Genomic DNA, 25,581 nt, shown 5'->3' with positions numbered 1-25,581 from the left:
AAAACACTTAAAAGTTCTGAGTGTAAAAACCTCCATCATAGTTCAATTACCTCTTCATTTCCCAACAGTGAGTGTTGAATGCTTTAAATCAGCAGCCTACATTCTACTTGCTCAGAAAAAGTCAAATGGGGATACTTCTGAAAACTGACGAAAAGTCAGGTGAGGTTATTTTACAGTTTATCCACTCCTTGGGTAGTTTTTTTTTTTTTATGAGAACCAGGAAAAGAGATAATATGCGGCACGTAAATCAAAGCTGCAATTTCACCTCTGGTCAGTCTAATTGTTTTGTGTTTCCCCTAAGATTAGACCTCATTTTCATAGCTTGAATCACTTGCTGCATCTGAGTGTTCAGCCTACATTCCAAAACTGTAACTTGCTTTATAAGGATATTATTTCACAACAACGCTGATTTCATCACACACAAAGGCACTGAAGACAGCTAAGCACATTAGAGGTATGAGGGCTGACAATCTGCAGAAGTTCCTCAATGCACACAATTAAAAAGGGGTCACTGGATAGCTGAATTGAAGATTTAACATGTATTCAAACAAGAAAAAAAAAGTCTAGTATTTTTTTCCTTGGATATTTAGCACAGCTGGTGAGACATTGGCTAGAAGCCTAAGGTAAGCTGTGACTGTGTAACAAGTGGCTGCTTACTGAAGCAAGCAAATATGGATGATCCAGCACACCTTAGTTCCTTAGAGATAGTTCTCTTCTTTAAGGAGGATTACAATAGTATTTTTCTCAGGTTGCTCTATTACACTAGATGTTGCCCAACTAATGAAAGATCTTTGGAAATTAAATGACAATAAGACAAGAGAGATGAAACCCTTGGCCTTCAGCTTAAACTCACTGACGGTGACTGAAGTCCCTTAACTGGCAACACCTACCTTGAAGGTAAAGCCACTTGCAGTTAAATTAGTATAGCAATAAGTGCTCTAGGAAGTTATATTCATTTTATTACCAGAAATTGTCTCAATGCCCAGATTTCCATTTCAGTGGAAAGGAAGAATTTATATAAAACTTTAGAAATTCATACTCCAGGGTCAACTAGTGTTTTCATTCTGATAATTTGGAGCTGTACAGAAGAAATCAGAAAAATACCAATTATAACAGGAATGAGTTGGAGATGTTTACAGCTTCCTAAAGAATTTGTGCCCAAATATTCATCCCATTATAATTCTCAGACACTAAAATGCATTTCAAGAAAATAACTTATTACAGTGCAGGAAATGAAAAAAAAAATCTTGAGTAGGCTGCTAATAAAGGAGGTAGGGGAAGGAATCAAAATATGTCAGTGGCATTAACAAATTTGCAGAACAATGTCTTCTTTCCACGGTTCAAGACCTTAATACATAAGACAAAGCACTTTTAGCATGAACCAGAAGAAAACTGTAAAAGTCAGCATACTCAATCTGTGACCAAGCAATTCTATTCCTCCTAGCTAGAGCATTTTCTTTTACTTCGCAGTTAAGTAAACACTCCACAGAAGCATCAGGTGCAATGGAATAGAGAAAAATACATAAGGAGTTATACATCCAGCAGCATTTAAGTTAGGTTTGCAACACCTGAAAGCAAATATGCCAGATTAGGTGTTAATCAGTTTAGACACTGAAGAAAAAAATTTAAAGTAGCTTTGATACTTTGATGTGTTTAAGACATCCTAAACATTTGGCAAATCTACTCTGAAGTTTTGAAATAAACCAGTTACGTCGGTCACCCAGAAGTAACGCTTCCTATTTACTTCTGTGGAAACTGCAACAGATAAGAGCACAATAACACCATTTGATAGAGCAAATTCTCAACTACAAAACAGTTTCTCAATGCCACCACCACTATTAGTTAGGTATTTTTGCCAGTGGTGAACAAGAGCCCGCATGCCGCATTCTTAATCCACACAAGTCCACTGTTGGTGGGCGACCCGTTTTGCAGCTGTTATGACAGTTATCCATGCAGTTCTTAGTTTCACCAGCTCAAACAGATGGAAGTCAAAAGGTCCCAAATCCAGATTATAGAGTGGGTGTCATAGGACATTGCAGTCAAAAACGGGCAACATGCTTCATGGCATTCATTCTGGCATACGGCCTGGCATTATTGTGTTGCAAGAGAAAGGTTGCCTTTTTCTCTGGCCTGATTCTAGAACTTGCTTAGAATAGCTTAGTCAGCACTATGATGTAACGGAGTTAATGGTTTGATTGATTTCAGGAAATCCAAAAGGATTGCTCCTTTCCTATCCCAACAGACAGTGCACACCACTTTACCTACTTTACCTTGAACATTCTCTTCATTGAGGAATTCATATGTTGTCACTTGACGGATTGACATCTCGCTAATTTGAGATAATGAGCTGAATGAGATGTTCTTCACTTCATGGCATGACAACTGTGCATGACCACTTAGAACATGGCTTGTCTTTCACATCTCTGAAATGTACCATACACCATCTCCACTGTTTGGTCTCCATAAAGATTTAGTAAGCACTGAGGAAAGTAATGAGTGACATTTTTTCTGCATGAAGGAATTAAATACACCTTTGCTTCATACTCACTTCCATGTCAAACGCCATTTTGTCATACTGCCCCTCTGCTGCCATCTGTCACACTGCAATAACATGTAATGGAGTATTGGTGGGAAGGTTCAATCTCTACTGCCATACTGACAGCCACCTCTGACACTGTGGGCCAACATAATAAAAAGCACTACTTCCCAAGCAGCTCTCCTACATATGCTCATATTCTGTCCATCAAGATGACAGATAACATCCAAAGTTTCATACAATTAAGCTATTTTTAAATTGTAAGCCACTAATCATTACTTGATTACCCATTACCATATAATGAAATTAAGAAAACAACACTGAGCATTTAATAAAACATAAAATAGATTAGCAATTAAATGCACAATTGTTCTATTGACTTCTTGAACCAGATTTAATGAACCAGAATGACAGACTGGGAGAGCTATTTCACAGTCTTAGAACTCTATTCATCAATAACTGATGAAAGGATTTAAGAGGATTTGGGGCACTCTAAAATTATTAGAATGAAGAAAAATATAGGTTCATTGAGGAAGTTCACATTATAATGATGTCAAGATACAGGATGTAGCGTATTCTTAAAAATCTTCAGGTGTAAAGATGAACAGCATGGATCAATTAATGAACCGAGTGACGGGAGGTTTAGGGGCTCAGATTAGACAAATATCCTAAGAAAAGCTAACAGTTTAGGAGTAATCAGATCCCAAAAGATAACGTGGGTCAGATCTGTGGCAACTCATTCAGCAAAAGGTTGGACTTGTTTGGTTGCTTTTTTTGGGGGGGGGAGTGCAATTTATTTGTTTCAAATCCAACTGAAGTTGCCTGCTCCATGCCACAGTTCAGCAGCATGGGGTGGACCAAACTGAGTACCAAAATTGTAATTACAAAGAGAGCATTCATGTTGCTTTAGCATCACACCCCCCATGGATCAGGAAATAAGGCAAGTGGCTCAGCATTACAGCTATTAGATAGCAATCCTTTATGGAGGTTCAGTTCCCTGGTCAAAACACAGCACCCTGTCAGACAAGCACATCAACTTACATAAATTAAGCTGTAACATGATTTCAGTTCACCAGATGGTGGTATTAGTTTAATGCTTACACAGTACCTCATGTTTCAGTGATGTTTATTATCTGCCCCAGTATATTTTCTTCAAGTGTTGGATACATCAGGAATCAGAACTGCACTATTTCTTCCTCCTTTAGTTTCTTTTGATGAAAATCATTTTCTATGGAATCCATATGGATCCAAGTTGAAGGAGGGAAGATTTAGGTTGGATGTTAGGGGGAAGTTCTTTACAAGGAGAGTGGTTAGGCCCTGAAACGGGTTGCCCAGGGAGGTTGTGGATGCCCCGTCCTTGGACGTGTTCAAGGCCAGGTTGGACGGGGTCCTGGGCAACCTGATCTGAATGCGTGTGTTTGGTGGCCCTGCTAGGCAGGGGGGTTGGAACTACATGATCCTTGATGTCCCTTCCAACCCGGGTGATTCTGTGATTCTAAAGTCTGCTGCAGATAGCATACTATTTCTGTATGAGATAGTCTATTTACACATTATACAACAACAACAAAAAACCCTTTCTGCATTGTTATGTTTTATTTCAATACAGGCTTATAATTTAAGGTAATGCAAGAGGGAATTGAACTCCATTCCTTGGAAAAAATGGAAGAAGAAAAATATTCGAGAAAATACCAAAGCATGAAAAAGCCTCATCTACTCCCAAAGTTCCTAGATATGTCCTCTTAAGAAAACCATCCTGCATCTTTTCACCCTTAAAATCACCACCCACAACCAAGGACTGATAGATATTAAGTGAGGAAAGCCATCTAAATACAGAGCACAATTATGAAGGATTTCTTTCAGAAGAGGTACAAGTTTTCAGTCTATAATAGCAAGCCTTGATAATATTCAAATACAATACTCTGTTATCCAAGTAGACACCGAGTCCCAAAGCAGAGTACTTTGTGTTCCAGGTCTATTTCTTAATTGCCCAACTGCATGGAGCTGCAAACTAAGCAGTATCAGCATGAAATATCGTACAATAAAACTAGCAAGACTCATTTTGCATGTGAAGCAGAAAAAAAAATAAACTGATCACTGTGGAGAGCAGTCACACAGCAGAAAACAAAACACTATTTTCATTCCCATTTCATATCACAAACATGTAACCATTCAGCAATTACTTGGCAAAAGCCAGACAAAGGCAGGCTTTGTGTTCTCTCGAAGAAAACACAGGGTAATTATACCAAGTTGCCCAAGACACTGCAGTATCTCGTAATGATTAGGCCTTTTGATAATGAATCATCACAGACAGTAGCACTAATCAGCCATAACCCCAAACTTAAAAGGTATTATTCATGCAATCCTTACATTTATTACTGTGTCTATGGATTGCCCACGTATTTTCTGCACCATCATTAAAGTGAAACTGTTATTTTACGCCTATTTACATACTAAGCCCATTAGGTCTTCCGACTGGATCTGGTTCACCATTAACTCTTAAATCTTATCAGATCTTCATCAAGGAAGAACATACGCAAATAATTTTAGAAATACAGGTCTTCAAGCTTTCAAAATCTGAGATCTGAACAATCCAGGGAGACACGAAGGCATTTTTCAAAAGACTAAGAGAAGGATTCTGTTCTAGTCTAGAAAGTACAAAGGCTGCATATATTAGATGCAATTTCTCTCATTACAGAAGGCAGCACAAACCTCGAAGTACAGATAACTACAGAGAATCAAAGAACTGAAGAAAAGGAATTTCTACTAATGTACTTGTACTCTGAAGAGCGCCACTTTGTTTAAAGAGCAAAGCCACATTCCACACTCTCCAAATCTCAGTAGTGACATCAAAATTGTTCCAGGAATGGGAAAGCATCTCTATTTGCTGCTCTTACAAACTTCAAGAAAACCAAAATTCAAGCTGGTTAGTTTCAACTCGCTAAAGTCTCCCAAGTCTCTACATGAATAAAAGCAGTCATATGATTTTTCATGCATCTTTCAGTTGTGTAGTCTTGGGTACCCACAGGTAGCATAAAAACAGTAAGGATTTGAAGAGAATAATGAACTGAATACTGAACAGCTGGCAGTTGTTAAAATCAGATAATCACTTCCCAGTTACCCTCTGGAACACAAGACCCAGTATACTTTTCCACTCCTAGGTCAGATTCATGAGGCAAACAGGTGTATGTAACATCCAGCTGTTCAGAGTGATGAGAAATGCAAAGCCAGTGCCACTTTTAGGGAGTCATCTTACAACAAATTCCTTCATTTTAAGGGTCCTTGACCTTTTTCTCATCTGATCTTAATGAAGTTTGGCATGGGAGACTCTGAATACTCATTCAAGTTTCTACAAAGTAGAAAGATAATAGAAAACTGAGATTAATTGCTACTGTTTGCAGTTTCACATTAACCTCTCAAATGACATTCTTCTAAAATGGGCATCCTACACAACACTTTTTGATCTAGATATCCATTCTAAAGAAACTATTTTGTTGTACGGTTTCTGATGTTCAAGATGGATTACAGTAGGCTGCAAATTGTTAGGTGTCTGTCCTCATTCTGTGCTCAAGTGTTTAAACACAGATTTCCAAATCTCGGATTAAATCAGATGAAATTCCCAGCCTTCTCTATTACACAGGATGGTTATACAGTATCTGAATTCATATGAATAAGGCATTTCTGAAATCTTAACAATTATGCCATCATGTTCTAGGATTTTAAGGGCATTTCAGTGTTCCTGTTCAATTTGTGAAGGCTGACATGCACTTGTGTACTCACAAAGAGCAAAAGGGAACCATCAAACCCAAAAAAAGGCTTCACACTATCCAGTTCAGGCTGTCAGGACTAACTTAACCTGTCAGAGCCTGGGCAGCCACATGCCTGCTCACAGCCTGCTCTGCCTACAGCTGGCAGGAGTCCCCAGCAAGCTACAGTACTGCATCCCACAGGATCCTGCCAACTGCAGTTAGTCATGAGTAGGGCACCTGGAAGATCACTACACAGGGCTGTACTCTTCCTTGCTACAGAGAACAGAGCTGCTCAGAGCAGCTGAATTTTCCCTTCTGCTATACTGCTCTGCACCACCCCATGCTTCAAGTCACATTGACTTCATGCATTTTAATTCATCATTCACAATAAATAACATCTATAGGAGGGGCACACTATGACAGGCATCTTTTTAATTCATGTGCACAGTCCTGCAGTACATCAACACTTTCAGACTGAATCATGTTTTTATGTCCATGGACACGCACCATTGACTGCTCTCATAGTATTTCGGAAGTCCAATTTAACTCCAAGTTCTTTTTGCATTAGATGCAGCATCTACATTCTTATTCTGTTTCTAGACTTCTATTACTGTTAGTTCAGGAACTCTATTTTTGTGTTACCCTGTTAATTCACGTGCAAAGTATATGGCAGGGATCACATTTTAACACTGTACAAGTCAGAGTATTTGATAACAAACACTTCTTCCTTACAGTAATTGCTTAGATTCAGCTGAAGGAAAGAAAAGCATTTAAGAATAGAACAAGTATTAGCCACCTGAAAACAGAAGCGAAACTCAAGATGTGCAGTGCTAGGTATCTCTTCAGTCTCCTCCTAATTCCTGGCATTCAAAAAAAAAAAAAAAAAAAAAAAGAACAACAACAAAATAGCCTGAAAAACTGAGTCTGACTTATACACTAAATAGCCCTTTCTCCCCATTCCCTAACTGACATTTCCTGCTGAGCATGACAGCTTGTATTTTGAGAAACAAAGCAAAAGTAAAATTTACTGTAAGCTAACAAGCATGAGAAAGTATTTTTTGCTCCAGGACACATAACCTAAAAACTTACAAGGAAACAAGATACTCAAAAATAATTGTATCACTTTAAGAGGCAATCAGATAGCTTTAGGAGGGGCAGGAAAGGGGAATCTATTCACAATTTTTATGACTGAATGTTTTCAATAATTTTCTCCTAGAGGGCAATAACGGTTAATATCCCATTTTAAGCATCTTCTACACAACATCAATTTCTATTAGAAACATTGTGAAAGACTTGTTATTTCTAGTGCACATGTATTTATTCATGTATTAATGGGTTAACGGACAGTATTAGAAAATTTCTTGTAGAAAGACCAGAACAAAACAATTTAAGCACGTGAATCTGATTCTTGCCACTCTCAATGCCCCTTTGGAAGCTTTTTTTTTTTTTTTTGTAAAAGAAACATGGAAATTGCTACGAATGTCTTACATCTATACTATACCTTGTTCTTGCAGCCTATCAGCAGCATTAGCCCCCAAAATGAGCTACGTAGAGTTCCCAGATTAACACTATACGATTCCAGTTTAGGCTAATTTCTTCAGCATATGCAGTCAAGCTAAAGTGCTTTTTACATCTCTCACAGGTGACAAGCAACTTACTCAGCATGTCCTATTGAGCAAGGCTAGTTCTTATCAATACCTTCCATTGAAAACTACCTCTCCAAGGGCTTTAAAATGTTTTCTCGCTGATCCATCCAGTTAAGGTTGTGTGTTAGAAGCCATTCAACAAGCTACAGAACTGCTAGGAAACTACAGCTTATGCCTTGCAGAAGAGATGTGCACAGGAACTCAGACAAAAAGTGGAAGCACAGGATGAAGATGCACCCAATGTCCTCATACACCAAGAGGTTGGGTGTTCCCCCCATCCATATGCACGTCAGAGAAATTAGAAAGCCCTTTTTCTCACATTTTTTCTTTCAGTACAGGATACATTTTGTCAGAAGACCTATACTTGTTAGTGAATATAGAAATATAGGAATTACTCAGTGCTATGGACCACAGCTCACACAACTTTTGCTTGTCACTTAAATAGTATCATTTTCTAGAAAGACAGTGATCAAGTGGCATATGCCATTACTGCTGGGCTCAGAAGCATACCACCTTATCTATCATAGCCAAAATTATCAACAAACATTTCAGGTCTGTATGCATTCTTATATAAAGAATACAAAATGCAGTTCTGCTAAAAAAAAATTCTTTGATTTAGAAATACCTTACAGAATGAGGTACAGCTCTCCAGATTTGTTACTTGACGACAATACCTTCTCTTCCCACCCTTCAAATAAATACTGCTGATACTGATGACAATAGGTCATGCTTACATAGGTTTGGAAAATAAGATTGTCTTTAAGTTCCACACATAGAGCCATCAACAAAATCAGCAATTTTATTTTATTCTTAAAAAGATCAGTTTTGCCCTCCTATTTCATCTACAAAATCCTGTTGGGAGTTCATACAGCCATAACCCACACAACTTCAAAGCTTCCTTTATTTGCTAGCTTGTTTTCAAGACAGGTGGTTGAGCTACAGGCATGCAGCAGGACTAGAATACAGGGGCTTACCAGCTCCCAGACACCCCGTGAACCTCTTTTTAATGACCAGACACAGCAGAACAAAGCAAGAAAGCACAGCATGTCTTAGGAAGTGCATTTAGTACCTCACAAACACTATTGTGCTTGCTCAGAATGCATTCAAATGAACTTTGTAGTGGCTCCAGTCCACACGCTCTTCCTCTGAAGCATATAATATATTCAAATGCAAAAGGAAATGCAGCTCTGCACTATCATTTTAGTGTTATTGATTCTCTTATCAAATAATCATCATAATCTTTAAGTATCTACTCCAGAAGTAGATAGCCCCTGATAACTAACCAAAGCTTTTCTCATACTACAAGATCTTCACAGATAAAGCTGCCACAAATATTCAAGACTCTTCTGTGAGTACTGGATCATAGAAAAAGGTAAGGCAATCCCATGAATGAGTTAGTGTCACACGCTATAACTTTTTATTTTATCTTACTTCGGGAAAAATTTTGCATTGAAGAATCCTTCAGTATTGTACCTAACCAGAGTTTAAACGAACATTTAATTATTTGCTTGGTATATAGGAACTTGCATTTTCCATGCTGGTAAGGAAAGGCACCAGCAGCACAAACATGTTCTGTTTGAACTGCATTTCAGACACCTTAGTTTTACAAGAGGCAGAACTTCTTGTAAAAGATGCACATTCTACCCATAAAAAACCCGCTTGCAGGCCATCATTGCAATGAACTGATAGCATGAATTAAGCTCCCAACACTTAAATTCACAGCAGTGCTTCATCCAGACAGCACTACTACCACCACTCCCATTACAATCATTAACTGTAGCTTTAGAAAAAAAAAAAAAAAAACCACAAATTGCTTTAAGCTCATATATTTTACAAGACACAAAAGGGCAATACAAGAGTACAGGAAAGAATTTTTTATAATTCAGTAGTCAATCGAAATGGGAGTATATACCACATGAATATATGTAATTCCTGTGAAGATTTGCCACAAGGTTAACTCTTAGCTTCTTCTAGTTGCCAGGGGAAGTATTTCAAACAATTACATATTTACAGAAAGCTATGGGAAAGTTCAACACAAGTCCTTCTGTGTAAATTCAAGCTCTTCATTGCTTTCTAGAATCTTATATTACCACTATAGTCACCCAGAAAACAAGCAAGTCACCTTTTTAAGCTAATGGAAATGAAATATCAAGTCTCATAAATGTAATATTTTAGAATTCATACAGTCCTCATCAGTGAGGGGAGTTCCTCTCCTGTTGTTCTTTTTTACTTTCTATTTCATTTCCTTATTTCTTTGACAATTTAATACCTGCCTTCCTATTTTTTTTTGTTTTGTTTTTTTCTTTTTTCTTTTTTTTTTTTTTTCCCCTTTTTGGGGGTGGGGGAGAGAGCAGGGGATATGGGCTTGTTGAAAATTACTGTGCTCTTTATGTTGGTTTTTTTTTGTGTTTTTTTTTTGTGTTTTTTTTTTTTTTTTCCTCTCCATCAACTTCAACAAAAGTAAGACTAGAACCAATAATGCATGTTACGGCAAAAGCAGACCGGGCTAGTTCTTACTGCACTGCCAGGAAGGTGCAATCAGTAATGCTATTATCCTTACTTTCCACTGCAGAAAGAATTGTAACACTGAAGCTGAGTGACTTGCCAAGGACCTCTGAGGGAAGCAATGTTTGTACAAGAAAATAGACTGAGAAAATCTCTTGGCTCAAAGGGCAAAAAGATCTTATCTTTTTCCAGAGTAATGAAAAGCACGCTTCAGCTGAGAATACCCTTGTCAGATATTTAGGTAGAAAATCATGATGGGGAAAAGAATCAATAAAATATTTTCTAATCATTTTATGGGTACCAAAAAAGCATCTGTATTAGCATGGTTAAAACACTGTAAGAAGTACTTTGTTCATTACCTCTGTGTGCTCATATTTGATCTATGGGGAATGTAGGGAATAAATCTATGCAAAAAAATGTGGCAGATTTTGAACATTTTAGAAATGTACATGCCTTTTGTACATAAATTTTTTTTGTGCCCATTTAGATACATCCCTGGTTATGAACTAAAATAATATACATAATATACATCAGCACTACACATCACATGAAAAGGAATTTTTATTGGAGTATCATCTATTCTCATCTCCAGAACTATTCAGTAGAAAAACGTTATTTCTTCAGCTAGACTGATGTTTTTCTCTAAAGCTAGTGCACTTGAGCATGTGTTCTCATGCATGTTTAGTTAACCATAAGGTTAACTACATTTAATAAATGTTGCATGGTCACTCACTACCAGAAATGAACAGTTACAGCAACATGAAGAGTTTAACCTAGAAATTTTGCTTGAGCAAATTAGTGCAGAATTAATATAGATGCAGGGTGGAGATCTAGAAAGTGAAACAAAAAGACCCCTCTGTCAGGCCCAACATTAAGACACGTAAAAATCAAAGGAAGAAACAATATGTATTTTACACACAGGTGGGTGCAAGGAGAAATGGCTTTGTTTGAGTATAAAAGAAAAATGGATTTTGGTTAAGTTTTGTGATCATTTCTAGAAACAGTCTTAGGAAAAGTCCAAAGGGTGCTAAAACAAAACCAAAAGATCCAGAATTAATAATTATTACTCCACTTACCTCTAAAATGATTTATTTTGCCCAAAGACAGATTAAATCATGTACCACCTTCTTTCAATTTATAAAATTCTCATCATCTGGGAGCCACACTCCAACTAGGAAGCAGCTGTAGGATTCTGAAAAGGCCATTAGACTAAGATTCAAACATCAAACGTATGATGAACATTGGGTCAGAGCTACTTAATCCAACCCATGTTAATGCTGCCTCCCCTACAAAGGAGCTGGACTACTACTACAGTGTACTCAAATCTATAAAGGCACTTGAGTTAGTGGAGTAGTAAGGGAAATAGTCAGTTAAGTTTTACACTGAATGAATGCAACTCAAATTCAGTGAATGTTAAGCAGCAAATCTTTTAGTGTCTGATTTTAACACTTCATTCTAACAATAACTTCCCTAAACAGAATGCAGGGTACCACAAGAGCCAAAGAGATGGAAATTCTGCCCCCCCCCCCCCACATATTGTCGAGTGGAATTTGAAGTCCCAATTTAAATAGGTGATACAGAAGTTAAGAATTGAGTGTATTCTACCTGAAATCTCTAAAGATGAGTTATTTGCAGCTGTGGTATAAACACTGGCAGCGTCAACACACTCAGCCTGCCAGAAAGGTGCTCTTTTACCCACACCTTCAGAGGCAGGCAGGCATTGGTAACTGCCATCAGGATGACTGTGCCCAGACTGGTCAGAGCTGCACCACTGTCACACACAGGCTTTGTGCAAATCTCAGCTCTCATTTCTTCAGGCAGGAGCTGCACTGTGGGGTATGAGAGGCTTCTTAAGTAAGACAGTCCTCCTGTAATTCACGTACATAAACTATGCCGCTGCTGAACAGCAAGATTTAGAGGCTTTAAAAAAAAGCAAAACAGCAAATTAACCATGTAATTAATATGACCCCATACAGACCTCTGATATAAATAAGCATTGTGTTTATCATAGAATCAATGAATCTGAAACGAAGATGACCAAGGAAAGTTGACTGTTTTTGTGAATAGATTTCACTATCAAGTGAAATTCATTCTTGGTACAGTGCACAACGTGGCCCTCTTCCTCAGAAGTAAAAAAAAAAAAATATATATATATCTTACTTTCACCTGAGGGTAAATTCCAATACAGAATTATTTCTTGTCTTTTATTTCAACAGCACAACAATTAATAGTCAGCAAGGACAAGGATGAAAGGATATAAAGAGCTGAGAGATGTATGAAGTATATGAACCTTCAAAATAGTTTTTAAAACAGCATATCTGATTCCTTTGGGCAAGCTACAAAGAAGCTCACATTAGTGGCACCACCCCTCAGTTACATAGTGCACAGAGAGCTCAAGAAAGCAAGCACCTCTAGGCAAGTGCATTTGGGGTAATAGACTCCATTCTTACACTGTGAGAAAAGCTGAATGCCTGAACTGAAGTGAGGATCAAGAGGCAGAGAGGACCTTAAGGATTAATTGTTACAGTCAAGGGCAGTACTGATAGAAAGGACTCATTTCCAGAAAAAAATTAAAGAACATTTGTGTTAAAATAAACCAGCTGATATCTAAGTCCATTGCCCATCTATTCACAGCTAGTATGAATGCATCATAAAGACCCATCAGGTGTCTCATAGGCTAGCTTACTTGCTATAAACATCTTCAATGATAAAGATTTAAAAAAATAAAGATCAAGTAATATCAAAATAATATAAGAAAAATGTATATCCTGAATATGGTGTAATATCTATTTTGCATCATAAAATAAAAATCCTTCTCCCACTCCTTCCATCAGCAAGCTGCCAGTTAACTGCAGTCTTCCCAGCCAGCTATCCTGCTCTGCTTCTTGCAGCAGCATTTCAGAGAGAGCAGCTTTGCCCTGGGTGAAAGCACCCCTATCCCACTATGCAGGGCTGTATTTTCCCAGGCTGAGGGGTCACTGATCCAGCTGTAGGTTGGAAGGAATGCAACAGCAGTGTCATCTCACTAGCTTGCAAAAACATGCTGCGAACTCCAACTGCACTACCTTATTTTGCAACACCCCGGAGCACTTCTGGTGAGGTTTTGACGAACTCGAAACTGATCACGAGAAGGCAGCTCTAGGTTGCCTTCCTGTTGGGAATTTTTCCATGCTCTTTGCTGTTATTACACCGATAGTATTCAGCATTTAGCTTGCTCTGCCTTGTGCAGTTTCACATTGAGGTTATGCTCAAAGCTGTCTTCCAGGAGGCTGTGGGCTGCAAGTCCCAGGGTGGCTGCAGAGACCAGCTGCTTGCCAGGAACATAAACCTTGGGAAGCCAAGTGAGAAATGTAATTTAATACCTGCTCCTTTAGCAAGAATACTTTGATCCAAGACATGAGGCAGAAATTACAGAAATGCACTCACAAGAACATGGACAGGAGCTTTTCAGCAATAATGAGCAACGATACTCATCAAAAGCTGGATAAAGACAACAAAAAGAAATGAACGCTCACTCTGGGCACAGAAAAACACTACACTTGAACAAATTCCTAATGCCAGCCTTGCAGAAAAGATAATGAAGTAAGAGAAAGGAGGCTTTCGTATCAAAAGACCATTGGGCTTCCCAGAGACATGACCTTCAAAGAAACAGTGGTTTTGTCTGCCTCGCCATCTCCTGGACACATTAGAGCTAGGTGGGTCTCAGCAAATGCTACATCTTTTACACTTCTTGTGATGCTTTAAAGCTTGCTGCCATAGTACCTCTGAGTCATAAGATGCTGAGCAACAGAAGTTGCATCTAACCATCACTTCAGTTACAAATTTGGTATCTTCACCCCCATCCTAAAAACAAGGAGAAAATCCCTATTCCTCTACAAGTCAGTGGTAAAACATGCATATACCTCAAGGTCTGGAATGTAGCTTACAGCATGAGAAATACATCAGCCACTCAGAAATTTTAGTTCTCCAGGCAAGATATCACCACCACTGAAGTCAGGATCATTATATGATTATGGAAAGAGAAAGTACTGTGTAGACAAAATCTCAAACTGAGAACAGCCAGAGGAATACTGATAGTGATGACTCCATAACTTTGGCTTCTGAAGGGCAGGAACAATTCTGTTCTTCCTCTTTTCACTGTGCTGCCCAGCACTGGAGGAGCTAATCAGAAAGGGAGATATAATAATGGTATCTTAGGAAGACACTTAGGTTTCTCCAACTTGGTCCTGAACTTGTGTGGTGACAGCTTGCAGATGTTGGAGAAAAAAGGAACGTGTAAAAAATCTACTAATTAATTGTGCAGCTATTGTCTGCAGCACCCTTCCTAAATTAGCTACAGACTACACCAATTACCAGATTTAGATTTTTAGAAAGTTGTTTTGTTTTGTTTTTTTAAATAGCATATGCAATGACTGTAAGACAACTGTGTGAACCCACCATCCACTCAGCAGCCAAGAAAACACAGTTGAGATTGCAGGACCATTTAAGCCCTGTTTGTCACAAGTTGGAAAATTTCTTCACAGCTATTGGTTACAGCTGAGAGCTGTGCTGGAACAGATTTACATGCTGACTTACTTCAAATACACAACAGTGCTATTTGACATTAAAGTTACATTTAAACACTTCATTCTGTTACCACTGTTCCATGACTTCCACGAGCGCATCACTTAAAACAGCCAAAGCTAGCATGGCTTTAAATATGAAAGTCAAAGGCAAAAACCCCAAACCAAAACTCCTAACTGAAGAGCCTTATAAGGTAACCTTAAATGGCATGTAGCTTGGTCATCTCAGAACACAATTTCTCCTGCTGTCTCACAATGGAGATAGTTTGGTCTAGAAGAATCCCATCAATTTTCCCCATTTGTCTACACAAAAAAGAGGCAGACTAATGTTCATCACAATAAAGCAACTGAACTTTTTAAATACACACTTTGCCACTGGTCAAGAAAGAGGAAGAAGGGAAGGCAGCAAGGACTAGATGGAACACTTGATTTCAGCACTCAATTTTTCACTTTTATAGCTAGGCTGATTTTTCCAGAAAGAGGCCAAAATAAAATGACTTATCTCTACTCTGGGTTTTCTGCCACAATCTACAAATTAATAAAAAAAAAAACTTTACCATCCTTTTCAGGTGCTTTTCAGAGTGCACCTGAAAAATAGTATTAAGATATGCTCACTATGAAAGCCTACTAATTAACTTGCTCAAACTCTATCCATAAAACACCAAGATCTTAAGTTAAATACTTGTCTTCAAAGGTAGTATTTATTAACTTCACAAGTGTGCTTTTCAAGTTTTATATCTTATGAGATCACTTCTTGGTTTCCTCTGCTCCAGAGTACTCACAGCTCAGGCCAAATTCTGTTCTTACTTAAAACCTAGCTACCTTCCTTGATTTCAGGTGGGGGTACAACCCAGATCAAAACTGGCTCTATTCCCATGTTTCCTGAATAAGGAAGAAAAAGTGATCTCATCGGGGCATTAGAGATCCTCACTAAGTGACTATTTTTCCTGCAGAACTTTCTGTGCCTTCAAGAAAACACCAGTGTCTATTAATTAAAAATCACAACTTACATAAGCTAACAAAAATGGAACAATATCCCATTTCCTGTGAAGATGGCAGCAAACTCTAACAGTATGAACACCCTATTAGTTTCAAAGCAAGTGTTATTTAGTTTTTTCCCCAATGCTGAGGCAAATTGTTTTTGAGAAGCAGTGGACAGCCCCAGTTGCCTGAGTTTGTCTGCAGAACAGATACAGGATATAACAACTGAGTAGATTTATCCCAGGCTTCATTTAATCTATATTCTTCTGCATTCAGACCTTGATCCTTCAGCCTTGGCCAGATTTGCATAAGCTTCCTTAGCATCAGTTTTAGCATCCTTTTCAAATAATATGCTTCAAAAAAAAAAAAAAAAAAAAAAAAGCAGCAATAAACCACACCAAACCTCAGTGTGGGAAAAACAGGTGTAGAAAAACACACTTAGAAGGTAAAGCAAAAATGCTGCTCCCCATTTCATACTTCATGCTTAAAGCTTCCTGCTTAGCAACATTTCAGCATTGCTAAGTATTCTCCAAGCAGGCCTTCTTTAGATAAACATAGTTACAGGAGTGGAAAAGTCTTGTCTACAAATAGGAACGCTAGTGACAAAAAACTGAAGAGACATCTATAAGACCTATGAACTGCGTATTGGAGAACTGTGCTCAACTCACACTGCATAGCACTGAAATTTAATTTGAAGTATATGTAAAATATGCACTCTATGCATTAAATACAATTGAGTTAACAGAAATACTGCAGAATATGCTGAACACTGCCTGTCAGTTGCTGTAGGGATTCCAGCTTAGGGACAGATTGTAAACCTGTGGAGACAGCCTCAAAGTAAGAGCTTTTATACATTTCAGAGGCAGAGACCGAACGAGAGATAATTCAAGTTTTGAATCAAAAGTTGGTAGCAGTATCTTCACAAAGCGTAAAAAGAAAAGCCTTTGCACTGCTTCTGAATATTTCTGAAAGCATTTTCCTAAGATCTTCTGTTTAATTTCATATGAAGCTAACCCCACAGCTGCTGGTAAACAAAGTACCCTTATTTCCTGTAGCTAATTATTTTATCCAGGAATTTTTCAGCACATCCAGCTTCAGAATAAGGTAATACTAGCATTTCTATTTCAGGAGAAGCACCAGAACTTCAAACATTAAGGTTGGTTGAATTAAAAAAAAATAAAAAATAAAAAATAAGTGCACTCCTTAGATCCATTTGATTAGGAAAATTTTGCAAACTTAGTAAGAAGTATTTTAGCTCGTATTTCAAGATTTTTTGCAAGTAGACTTTTCTGCCCAAGAGGATCAGATGTAATTCTATCATACAGAGTGAATATAATATTCAAAAGCAAACAAACCAGTCATTGTAAGAAAGTCATGCAAAGAAAGAGTGTTGAATCAGATTTTGTTAACTACATCAATAAAATTGAAGTCAGCTGAGAGCTACATTGCATTTATTACATCTAAACACAAAGCAGGACTTGACTTTCCATACACTGTTAAGCATTGCTAGTTTCAGAACAACAAACAGATATCTTTACTTCCCCAAAAAGAGATCATCATAGAAACTGAAAGCTGCCAAGAGGGCACAACCCAGAGTTAAGGTCAGAATCTTCATGGTTCCATGTCAAGGCTTCTGCACAGCTCCTGGCTCTACACATTAATTCTCACTCTCAGTCAGACTACACACATATATTAATGTTCCTGTTGATATATTAATTGGCATAGAAAGCCATTATACCTAAATCCCTATACCAGCCAGAGCTCAGCTGAGATACAACTCAGAAAATGTAGTACACGTCATTTATATATTCAACCACACTGTGATGCTCACTGTATTCGATTGAGCATTTTAGAGACTTACCCATTACCATACCTCATGTCTTAATGGTTTCAATTATTAGTCCATATCATTTAAGCTATAAAAATATTTGGGAGTATTTGTGGTGTTGCATACAAGAACTGTTGGTTTTAGTTGTAGGAAGGAGGGCAGGCAATTTCTGATGCCAGATTTTGGGATGACAGCTTCTCTCCACACTTTTTTTCCAGATTCCAATTAAACTCTTATTCCCTCCCACAAGCAGAACACCCAGCAAGGCAGACAAGATGCCTGGAACCTCAAGTACTACCTAGGAGGGCAAGGGATAATGGTGATTTTCTATTGCTCTCATTGCAATAGAAATATTTGGACACTAAACAATCCTATCATTTTTACCATCCTTTTTAAATGTATCTTACACCCACTGACAAGCAGTCAGATACTAGTAGAATTTCTAGACAGATAATATCATTTCCACTGCATTTTTTGTGGTTCCCTTTCTCAGCTTTCATCTTTCCATGTCCCACTTAGTTTCCATGGCTTCTCTCTGCTTCCACCAGTAGGGTACCTTATAAATAATTAATGATGCTCAAGTGGCCTCCTCCTCCTCCTTCCCTCTGCACTGACTTTTTTTTTTTTTAATATGATATTGTGAAAAAGTCAGACTACTCAGTTGTCTTTTTGCCATATGGCACCTAAAACCACTGTGGGGACTGAAGCTGACAATCCAATTCAGACTTACATGCTTTTAAGATATGGAGGAGCCAGTATCTTAAATGCCTGCGAGTCTGAACTGACTTTTCAGTTTCAAATGCAGATAATTTGCTTTTTATTTGGCCTGACTTCTCCACCCTGAATCCTCAGACAAATTCTGACTGTACTGACCTATTTCAGTAGTTACATTCACCTTGTACTTGACTGTGACACTCTTCACCACAGGTTCTCAAAGTGATCTTTGCTTCCCTTTTTCTCCTGATAGTTGCAGATTGCCCAGACATCTAAACAAGGTAAGCCATTCTACAGTTCAATGTAAAGGTAAGAGTTCACATTCAAACACCCTCCCATTAAAACTTTTCACCAATACAGAAGATCTGCTTTTTCTTACTATTTTAAGTGCAGCCCACTAAGTCTTCTAGTGTGCTGCACTGATACAGGTTTGTCAGGTAAGACTACACTTCATTTCTCATAGAATGACCCAACTCCTCTAATGTGAGAGAGTGTTACTTATGCTCCTTTTACTTGCATTCAGAAATGGCACTCTAATACTACGCTACACAAACCTGATCAGAATATAGCCCAATTACTGTAGCAGGACACGTTCAGACCTTGAGCAAGACCAATAAGCGGCCAGATAAGAGATGAAAGGCTAAAGTGCCTGTAGTTTATCAAAAGATTAATTAAAGTATCAAAGACACCCATAACACTTTGGACAGAAAGATACAGAAAAGTCTAGATATGACTTTTAAAGATGCATTGCAAGAACATGGCATGCTAGTGTTCCACTTACAGTGTGGATAACCAAATTAGCAGAAAGTAGCTTTCTGTAACTGCTCTGTACTTATAAAACACAATAGAAATTATTGCATATATAATTATATGAAATTTAATAAATTCAGGCAGCTAAACATTCAGGTTCCACATGTATGAACTATTTGTTCACCCGATTAGGTATTAAAACTCACCTTTATTCTGTTGTTCCAACTAAACAAAAGAGTTTAGTTGCCTTGAGAGAGTAAAGCTGAGCCCTGGGAAAGGTGTGGGAATGCTGTAGTAACAGCTGTAGCCATGGGCAAGCACATCCTCTCAGAACTGCACCTGTAAATGCCACTGGCCTCTGTGAATGCTTATTTCAGAGGGAGAGACTCCAAAGAAGAAATATAGTATTAGCATTACAGCTGCTTTGATTTCTCAGCAGGACTGTGCAGAGTATCAAGGTAAACAGACCGAAGCAAAGTTGTATACATCACACAGAGCTACTGACCAGAAGCAACTGTTATACCTCTTACTGACACTACTTTATTCTTTTTTCACAATAAATATCCTAAGGGTTATAGAGTCTGCAAGATGCTGATCCACAGCTATCGTAACATCCAGCCTAAAGCACTGTCACTCTCCTTAATAGTGATAACCATGCGCATTTCTCCTTGCTTGTTAACAATGACAATGACTTGCTTGTTGACAATGAGCAATGGTGGAAGATAAAGTCAACACAACAAACCTTACAAAAAGCCTTGTGATAAAATGGACCAGTTAAGGCCATCAGCAAAATAACTGTAAATGCACTGATGTTCAGTAGCTTCCCACTCATGCTGCTATGAGGTGCATTAAAAGCCATGTCTTGCTGCAATAGATGTCAGAGAAAAGATTAGCTGTGGCTTTTCCCTGAAGCAACAAGGTGCACAGAGGCAAAGGCAACAGAAAAGGACATGAGAACATCTGCTTTCTTCCATTTTTCCTATGACTGTGGGCACATCACTCTTTATCTGAATCTAAATTTCTCTTCAAAAATGTAGAAAAACTACACAGGAACACTGTGAGATCCACTGATTAAGGCAGCCAAGTAATAAACAGAACCAGCAACAAGTACGCAAGACAAAGAAGCTTGTCATGCTATTAAACATGAGTTAATAACAATTGCAATTACATTATTCCTGCTCTCCTTTTCAAAGGTCCTTTTCAAAGCATTTAGCCCTCAAATATTCGGAAAGACATTTATGTTAAAGATAACTCCGTTGAGAAATAAAGCCAAAAATTCCAACTTCAGATATGGCCAGCTGAAGTTTCCACACCTGTGCCTTCGTTAGCACAAACAAGAGCAAGACAGTCCAGCAACAGAGAACATTAAGGCTACTTCACCGGCATTGTCTGTCATTAATGAAAACATGCACCAAACATGCAAACCTGCCAGCTCAACATGGGAAAGCAAGTCTATTGTAGCCCTTTCAGACAAGGAATCACACCACTGGCCAAGCCCCACACCAGCCGTAGTTACCTTTAATTATCAACCTAAGCACTGCCACCTGAACAAGCACAGCCCACTCTGAGAGTGCTTGGGATGGTTCTTGTATTAGGACAGGGGATTTGTAAGGCTTGAAAGTCAGAGAAACTTGACTGAATTTAATGATTGTCTCTCATACATGGGCACAATTGTAGCATCTATATTTGTGTATGTACACATAGAAGTGATGGTCACTTCCTTTCACACAGATCAAAATACATGCTATAGTAAGAAAAATATAGAATGCATGACAAGAAAGCCAGAAAATTAACAGCTTATCTGCAAATACTTGTTCTACAACTGACTGTTCTGTGGCAACTACAGTGCACCAGCCTTCTCTTCAGAAAACTTTGAGTAAAATAGCAGAAAAAACCTCAAGCTCTTTGGGATAGATGGAAGAAATACCACTTCTCCTCAGTTTCCACACAGATCGCACAAATGCAGAAGATACAGGAAACTCATTTCATCCTTTTCTAGTTTTATTGCGTGTGATTTTTTTTTTTAGCAATCTCTAGAAAAAAAAAAAAAATTAGGAATGAGAACTGCTCTGTTCTCAATCAGCACAAGCGACCAGCAGAAGCTACAACCATCTTCTATGGGATCTCAGAGCTTAGTAAGGCCACGCATCTGCATTTTTATCACTTTTCAAGAAGTTTTTTAAGTGTTAATGTAATCAGCCAGAGAATATTAAATGGTGACTGAAATAACAGCTCTGCATTACAGTGTTTGCACAGCAGTCATTTTGCAGGTTAAGTTATTGTGGTATGAGTGGTGTTTAAATTAAACGTAGTCCCCTGTGTTCTTGTTTCATTTAAAGTCAACCACAGACTGCATGCCTGAACATTATGCAGAGTCAGTAAGTTTTTCCAAGTCCCATTTGTTTATTTTGTTTCTACCCTTTATTCTTCCTTCTTCCAGGCAAAATGAGGAATTTGAAAGAGTCACACTGCACTACTTCTCGGGCTTTCATAGTGCAAACCACCACAGAAAAGGAACAACACTAACATGTTGAAAACCAGGCATAAATAATTTAACCCTAATAACACACTCTGAAATCTATCTTAACTGCATGAAGCTTCAACTAAACAAGAACTGAATTCAAGTCTCAAAATGTTCTCTGCAAAAGTTGGCAGCATTGAGTTAAAGTGACTAAAGATGAAAAACAAGTCTATTCTACATCCAGATCTTTCTGCACAAAGACAACAAAACTGAAGTAGAAAGAATAGTTTCAATCTCTGTTACGCTGTTCATATGGTTGAACGCAATTTTTTACCTATTAGAAACATTTTTTCAGATATGTTATTTTCTTTAGACACTTTATGCTGTTAATCAGATTTCACCACTTGCTTTCCTAGAAAGCAACTGCACATCAGTGTTCACAACCTAGCTATTTCTTAACAGAGAGCTATTTCAAGTTACAGCTTACGCTCTGCTTCCCCAGTGATTTGAGAACTCAATGTAAACATTAGCATTGTGCTGTTATTAAAATGTCTTTGAACAAATAATAAACACTACATACATATATGTAAATAAGCACACGCTCTTACATCTGACTTTGAACATATCATGTTTCTCAGAACATTTACTGTTCCTGCAACGTAACCAGAAACATTTACTGTGAGTTGAGAGACACCAATTCACATGACGAGGAAGAGCACAGAGGACAGAATCGTGACGCTATAGGGAAACTGAGATGGAGTGAGTTATGTGGATGGAAATCTGCATGAGGTCCCCAAATAAATAAAGCCCACAGTGGGTGCAGGGCTCCCCTTCAGTCACAGATTTTATTTCAATTTTAACATGACGGAGTAGATAAAGACAGGAGAGGCAGCAGGATACTTAATAGTTGTTTTTAACACCATGAGAATTAATAACAACAGTAGACACCATACAAGCACTAAAAAACCCCTCTCTGACATTTAAGTACAGACCTGCAGCACAGAGACCAAGGTACACAACTCAGCAAACTTCAGCAAACTAGTTTAATCCCCAGTACCAGCTTTTCAGAATGGAAACAGACTGCAACCAAAAGCTTGACCCACACTGAGCTGTTCATGCTCACACAGCTTTGAAAAATTGAATAAGCAAACTTAAAATGAAGCATTTCAAGATAGTTGTTTAGAAAGCAGCTGTGGTACCTCCACACTGTTTTGCGCCCACCTTCTCCCTTACAAATGACTCACCTTCCAGAGCCTAGCAGCCACATTGCAGTAAAATCTCAGTAACTTACCTCCAGTCTCTGTAGGAAGAGGTCCACACAGGTCCCAAGCACTCCCAACCTCTTCTGTTCAGTAGCCACAAACAGGAACCCACCCTTGCCCTCCCCCTCCCATATAAGCAACCTGCAGTGCAGCACTCATTGCAAACAGCTGAGAAGCACTGACAGCTCCAGCTGAGAACCCACAGACAAGCACCACAAAACACAAACACACAGCCCACTGTAGAAGTAAATCAATGTAGTAGAGATGTATCTTAAGTATCAGTTTACTAAACAAGGAAACAGTAAGTGAATATGAGCCAAACTAGGCAGATGAAAGCCCTAAGTGGATTTATATTGTGAGTTTTACTGAAGTAGTTTTAAAGCTAATTCTGTTACTATCCCTTTTTTTTTCTTTTTGTATTAAACTTAAGGATAATAAAATGTGGGCTTTGCTGTAGGAACACAGGCAGATCTTTAATGCTACCATGCAGAAGGAGAGTGCAAATGATCTCAAAAGGACAGAGGAGATGTCATCTCTAGAAAAGATTCATTTTCTAGATTCCCAGTGTAATATTATAGAAAGATCCCGTGGTTCTGGAGAGACAAACCTCTTGCTTCCAACATACTGTATTTCTTCTAGCTGTTGTAAACTGGAGGACCCAAATCCCCAAACAACTGAAAATCATGACGCACACATCATGTGTTCCTGAGGTTGCTGTGCTGCAAGCAATGAACTCGCAGAACTCAGCAGAACTACACAAGTAAGAGTTTAACTCATGCTTTGGTATTTGCAGGATCAGGGGCTTGAGATGATGAGATAAACTCTAATCTAGAACTAGCAAATTTTGCTTGAGTAGCATTCATAAAGATTTACTGTAAATATATGTAAACAAAATAATGTGTTGTAGAACATCAGATTGTTACATACTGTTGTGTATGAGAATATTTTTACCTAAACTAGCTATTAAAGTAGTCCACAAATACCCATATTTTGCCATCTGCTTTTGAACTGAATGATCCCTAGAAAGCAACACCATAAATATTTCTACAAATGAGTAATCTGTTCACGTTATATCCGCTAATGCTCTCTTATGGCAGAGCAAACAAATAACTCAGATGTCATATCACTGCACACAGCAACAAGAAGGTGCACTCTGACTAGGTTTTAGCACATTACTAAGAACTGCATCACTGCTTGTCTCTGAGGATCTAACCTGGCTTTTTAGAGACATATTTCTTGACAGTCTGTCAAGAAAGGCTGGAGATGCACATAGAAAAAAAAATACCTTTACCTTCTTTCTTTTTTTTCTTTTTTTTTTTTTTTTTTTTAAGAGATGGCGAATTGTAGTCTTGGCTAACTCTCAAAAATATCTGAATAAAAGAATGAATAGAAAGTAGCAAAAGAGGATTTATAAAGGTGGTTTTACAGAGTGATGTCTTAAAGACAGAATATGCACAGGGAATATTTTATGCCTTGACTATACAACCTAAAGTATGCTCAAGGTTTTGAAATACAAGAAATCTATCTGCCACATTTATATGATTCCCTCTGACCTTTTGAGTTCAGCTATTTGAAAATGCTCTGTTCAGCTGCTGGGGAGACAGTAAGAATTGAACCAGCCACACGAAGTTCACTGAAGTTCATCAACAAAGAAAACCGACTCTTGGTTCATCAGCTGCATGTCCCTGCTTGACCTTTCTTCCCAGCAGGGCATTCAGACTGGACACAGCAGATTCCCTCACGTTCATTTTCCAACCAGCACTAGGAATATGAGTGAGTCAGGAGAGATGGAATGTTCAGAGCCAAAGTTAGGGTGTCTGCACTCCCTTACAGATCCAAAGCCTGCTGCTATTTGGGTTTGGAAAAATCAATAGCTTTGCCTTAGACAGGATAGTTTGGGTGCCTACACATGCAGCCTATGCAGAGGGGCAGGGGGAGCTTAAAGCAGTTCTCATCTCTAGGCAGCTCTAGGTGGCTGGGAGTCTTTCCGGGTCTTGATACCAGCTCAATGCCCGACAGCTGCTGCTCCGTGATGGGATGGTCTGTGGGCTCTCCTCTCTTGTTCATCCTCCTTTACAAAGCAACTGTTGAAAAAACTATGGGAGTGTGAGTGATGTCCACTGCTTAAAGGCAGCTGAACAAATCTGCCTGGCTTATGCCTGACACCTTACCACTTTTTGTGTTTTTATCTCGAAGCTAACTGAAGCAAACCAGTGCTTTAGTAATGCTCTGTTATTTGTCAGAAATAAAACATGGAGCAGTAGGAACCAAAACCAGGACATTATCAAGGAAGATGAGTTAAACTGCAGTTTCTGCAGTTTTTCTTATAGATCCTGCTCTTGTGACAGATGGCCTGATCATCCTGCCCTTCTAACAGGAAAGAAATGGCCCTAGGGGAGGAAAGTAAACAAAATTTTGAATAGATCTATCATTTCTGCAGACAGAAGAGACACCATTCTCTCAAGCAGCTAACAGTACTGACCAACTAACCTCAAAGCTGGCTTTTTGTATGAGAGTAGACCTTTCCTCTATAAGGTTTCTTGAGAGTATCCTCTGGGGATAGTAGAGTCTGAGAGTTAAAAAACTGACT

At 38.4% G+C, this 25,581-nt stretch overlaps 1 protein-coding gene across 5 annotated transcripts in view; it reads right to left on the bottom strand.

Annotated features, from left to right (window-relative positions):
* The window catches only part of CWC22 (CWC22 spliceosome associated protein homolog), a 190,123-nt gene extending 167,058 nt beyond the window's left edge, over window positions 1-23,065 (bottom strand). For 4 of the 5 annotated variants that reach the window (XM_042821974.1, XM_042821975.1, XM_042821978.1 and 1 more), the window contains exon 1: window positions 23,021-23,065. The gene's annotated coding sequence lies outside the window, so the exon portion shown is untranslated. The remainder of the gene's footprint in view (window positions 1-23,020) is intronic. The other variant, XM_042821977.1, reaches the window with a different exon arrangement.
* Between the last annotated feature and the right edge of the window lie 2,516 nt (window positions 23,066-25,581).

The sequence above is a fragment of the Centrocercus urophasianus genome, unplaced genomic scaffold (assembly GCF_019232065.1).
Source record: "Centrocercus urophasianus isolate 14NV4802_14NV808 unplaced genomic scaffold, USGS_Curo_1.0 seq_20, whole genome shotgun sequence".
NCBI classification, from domain to species: domain Eukaryota; kingdom Metazoa; phylum Chordata; class Aves; order Galliformes; family Phasianidae; genus Centrocercus; species Centrocercus urophasianus.
Note: the sequence above shows the minus strand (reverse complement) of the source record. Positions and strands in the feature narration are given on the sequence as shown.